Source organism: Salvia splendens, chromosome 6 (genome assembly GCF_004379255.2).
Source record: "Salvia splendens isolate huo1 chromosome 6, SspV2, whole genome shotgun sequence".
Classification (NCBI taxonomy): Eukaryota; Viridiplantae; Streptophyta; class Magnoliopsida; order Lamiales; family Lamiaceae; genus Salvia; species Salvia splendens.
The window spans coordinates 21,868,226-21,873,361 of record NC_056037.1 but is presented as its reverse complement, the minus strand read 5'-3'; positions in this window follow the sequence as shown (position 1 = coordinate 21,873,361).

Below are 5,136 nucleotides of genomic sequence, written 5' to 3'. Positions count from 1 at the left end.
CACTTTCCCTCAATCTTTTCATATAATCCTTGTTCTTGAACCCTACATGCATATAGTGAGTGTAGGAATGATAGATCGCAAAATTAATCGGTGGGAAAGTGTGTTTGCATGAGAACTTTGATAATTATGCGATTTTGATTGAGTTTATGTGAAGTTTGATTTGAATCTTCGGTGAATGATGTGAGTTTATGTGCAAACATGATTATGAGAACCTTTTTGAGCATGATTTTGTGTTATAAGCATGAAAAATTGTATTTGGATGATTGAGGAAGAAACCCCAATTTCGAATTTGTGAGCCTGAAAATCTGTGACGTTCGAACAGCAGTTTCTGATGTGTAATTTACCTAACAAACGATCGAATTTTGATGTGAAAATTTTACTGAGTAAATTTTAAGATGTTTTCTGAGTCTCGTGTGAATTTCAGCCCTTTTTGTCGAAAACTGGAATTTTAATAAATATTTGAAGTTGACTACGCAATTCTGCCAGAAACTTGTGTTCTCGCCCAGAAAGTTTCGTATTCTGTTTGACCGACCAAATGACCTCCATTTGATGTGATTCTTGAACTAAATGAACATTTGAAGTGTCTTCTGAGTCGTGTAAAAATTTTCAGCCTCATTGGACATTGGATGAATTTATGGTTAATTTTTCAAATGAACTGCGCAATGCTGCCAGAATTTTTATGTTCCGACCAGAGAGTTGTATAAATGTTTTGACTGAACAAATGCCATGATTTGAGTGTGAAACTTTAACTGAATGAACTTGAATGTATCTACTATGTTGTGACCTAATTTTAGCTTCATATGAGGTCGGATGAATGTTTGGTGATTTTTACAACCCAACCGCGCAGTTCTACCAGTTTTGTTGTTATGTGAAAATATCACTTGTTGCTAAGTTTGATGAACTATATGATGCATGTATGATTTGGGAAAGTATCATATGACGTGATTATGTGTGACACGTTGAGAAATATTATGGCATGTTTTTCCTTATGTCGATGAATGATGAGATGGGTAATTTAAGGGAAACGATAAAAAGGAACAATAGGATATGCATGATAACATAAGTTTATGGAAAGCTGATTGTGTTGTCGTTGGCAAGGGTGATTGAGTATACGTGAGCTCGAGGAACGAGAGTTGCATAAGTTGGAATTGTGTTGTTAAGCAATCGAGGTGGGCTTTCTTTTCAAACCTTTTTATTTTCTGAAAATACGATGTGGTGTTATAAGGGTGGTTTAACTTGTTATGTCATGCCATGTTATTTTGTTTGTGAGATTGTTGCATGATGCCTAGTTCGTCTGAGCTTGCTCCATTAGGCTATATGGTTGTGTTGTGAAACGAATTCGGGTCTAAGTAGGTCCGTAAACCCTATCAGGCTATGTACACTGGTGGGATCGTGAGCCGTCCTTGCTAGTCGGTCGGTCTCGTGGGCGAATAGTGTGGCCACACTTTCGTCGCACTGTGATATGATGATTGTGATTGATGGAATGATGTGAAAAGTGGGGAGATAAATTGTCTGGCCAGACTTGAAATGTTTTTGTGTTCTCGTGATATTTCTTACTACATATAAAACTCGAGATCACTGGTATGGATAACATAACTAATATAAAATGTTTTTAGCATGAGCCCATTGAGTACAACAAGTACTCAGCCCTTCATATTATTTTTCTTATGTGCAGGTTGAGCGGGATGTTGCGGAGGATGTTGAGTTGGCCTTAGAATGCGTTGTGTCTTCATACATAGGCGTTATCCTTGACTCTCTTTAAACCTTATTTCCGCTGCTATGTTTTTTTTAACTATGTTTCACTACTTTAATCTTTTCCGTACTATGTTTGAGTATGTTTTGGTTGTGTCAGGCTTGAAACGAGTATTTACAATGTTACTTGAAAATGATGTCTCCCGCTCTTTAAACTAAATGTTTTCTTAGGAGTTGAATGATTTTTAATATTTATTGTTTCTCCGCTGCTTCTTTTAAAAGTGTTTATCATAAGTCGTTTTTATTTAATAGTAAAATTATAACTTTAAGCTTCTTTATAACAAAAAAAAAGTTTTTCATCCTTTAAGTTAATTAAGTTTTCATAAAAGGCTATCCTTGCATGTTGTATCACGATCGCCGCGTTTGTAGTACCCCTAGTATGGGCGGTCGTGACATCTATGCACATCCTCCACCCAGTGACAAGTCGGGTGGGCACTAATTCATTCTTGTCATTCTTAACTACCTGAATTCCTGACTTTTTGGGCACCATATGAACTGGACTGGCCCATTCACTTATCTGGAATGGAGTTGATGATACCTAGGGAAAGCAGCTTTAAAACTTCCTTCAGAACTTCCTCCCTCATATTTGGATTTAGCTTACGTTGCGGGTCCTTATAGGCCTTTGCACCTTCTTCCAACCTGATGTGGTGCATGCAAAGATCAGGACTGATCCCTACTAGGTCTGAGAGAGTCCATCCTATTGCCTTTTTGTTCCTTCTGATTACCTCCAGTAATTCTCTTTCCTGTTCCTCGGTCAAGTTGCTGTTGACGATTACTGGGAAAGTCTCATTTTCTTCCAGATAGGCATACTTGAGGCCTGTTGGAAGCGTTTTCAGTTCCTTATCATTCCCTTTTCAGACCCAGAAGAATTTTCCACACTAGCCACATGGGCTAATCCCCTTGACCTGGCTGACTCTGGATTCTTACAAAACTCCGAAATAGCTTCGACTAGCTCCTTATCCGTTAATTCCCTTGTGTGCATTGCCTCACACTAACCAACTACCTCTCTGTCAATAGAGTGACTTAACTCTGAATTATCAATCTGCTCCTGTATTAACTCGGTCTCAAGATATTCCTGGACCAGGGGGTTAATAACATTGACAGCATGCAAATTTTCAACATCTAATGGTTTTTTCATTGCTTCATCTATGCTAAATGTATATTTTTCCCCATTATAGTCCAGGCATATGGTTCCATCAAAGACATCGATAATGGTCTTAGCGGTACACAGAAAAGGTCTACGGAGCATGCCGCTATACTCAGAAGATTCATTATCACTCATTTTAATAACATGGAAATCGGCCGAATACAGAAAATCATGCACTTTGACTATAAAGTTTTCTAAAACTCCCTCTGGACAAATGCATGACCTATCCGCCAATTGGATTACCACTTTCGTATCCACCATTCCTACTCCTACCAACTTTTTGTATATGGAAAGCGGTAAAACATTTATTGACGCCCCTATCTCACGCATAGCATGCTCAATTCTGACATCACCGATGGAAATGGGTAGGGTGAACATACCTGGGTCAGTGCGTTTCGAGGGCATCCTTCGTTTCTGAATCACTGTTGACACGTTTTCTCCAATCAGGATCTTCCCACTAGGTCTTGTCTTTCCAACTATGAACTCCTTGATGAATTTGCTGAAGACAGGCAGTTTCAAAGTCTGTAAGAACGGTAGGTTGATTTATAACTTTCCAAAGATATCCATAAAATCCACCGGTTCATCCTTCTTCTTCTTAGTCTCTTCTCGGTGCTGAAATGGTTTCAATTGTTTCCCTGCACTTGTAGAATCTCCATCTGAAAGCTCGCCCGTCTCTTTCCTCACTATTTCATTCTCCACTTCTGGCTCTGGGTCTAGGAAAAACGGTTCAGCCACACTAGGTAGCGGTCTCCCCAGATCACCTTCTCGAAGGTCATCTCCTCTTACGGTACTCCCTATCTTCGAATTTCCAGGTTCAGGAACTGAGTTCTTCCCTTCCCTGCCTTCCGCGGGAGGTGTTTCTTCATTCTTCCTCATCACTGGACCTTCATAACCACGCCCAGATCTTAAAGTGATTTGACTGATGTTAGCTCTGTCTGGTGGCTTGACTGAGGCAGGAATCTTTCCTTCGTTCCCTCGCATCTCGTTCAAGGAAGTTGCGATCTGAGACAATTTCCTTGCCATCATGTCCATTGCTGCCTTCTGCTCCATCTGAGTGTCCTGAAGCTTATGCACCACGTCATTGTTGGATTGCATGTTGTTCTGCATATGCTATTGAGAACTGACTAGATCATGCACCATATCGTCAAGATTCCTTGGTGGCTTAGAGTTGGGTTGGCCGGAATTTAGTCCTAAACCCAAGTTTGGTCCACTCCCTTGGTTCTGGCGGAAGTTTCCCTGACCTCCTGAACTGTTGTTGTACTGATTTCCTGGCCCTTGGTTCCCCTGGTAATTGGGTTGGGAATTCTGATAATTTCCTAGGTAGTTCCTCTGGTGTGGCGGCACATAAGAGTTCCCTTGGTGGTTTTGATTCTTGTTCCCCCAATTAGAATGATCGCCCTGGTTCCGGTTGCTCCAGTTGTCCTGCCCCTCCTGATATCTCCTAGACCAGTTAGTCTGCCTTTCAGGTTGGTGTGTAAACAGGGTGTTTTGTTGTGGAGGTGTGTAACATACCAAACTTTTGTGACTCTTTTATTTATGCTTTTGAAATGTTGATTATGAAACTTTTGTTTCTATGTGATTAAAGTGATTTGCGTGAAATAATTATCGTGAGTGATGTGGAATGAAGTGCTTAATAGTTTATATTTTCCAATGTGGGGAAATAATTAATAGGATCTTGCATTTATATTTTTTTCGAGTCAATTCATTTGAAATTTTCGGCCCTTGCTAATTATTGAAATAGTATTTCATTTCTTGGATTTAATAAATTGCTTTGGGACTTCTATCCAAATTAAATCCAAACCAATTGGTTCCTAAATGGTATTACATGAATTTCGAACTCTATTCTATTACCCTTGGGAGTTTCGAAAATCCCCTATTTAAAATAGGAGAATGATTTAATTTTCCGTTGATTTAATTGGTGCTTTATTGACCCCCCTTCTTTTGAATTAAATCCAATTAAATCATGTCACATTTTATTTCTTCACCCAAAATAAAGAGAGAGTTGGAATATTTCCTTGGCTATTTAAGCCTAATAATTTTCGGCCCCTTCACTAATTTTTGGAGGATAATTTATTTGTTTCCTAAATTGTGGAATCCTTTTTTATTCAATTAAATACCATCCTAATACCTAGGTCTAATTAATTGGGGATGCGAATATTTCCTTTATTCCCCATCTATGCCACACGCCCCTATGCCTTATTTTTCCTTGTGGGAATATAATTATTTGTTACCTATTT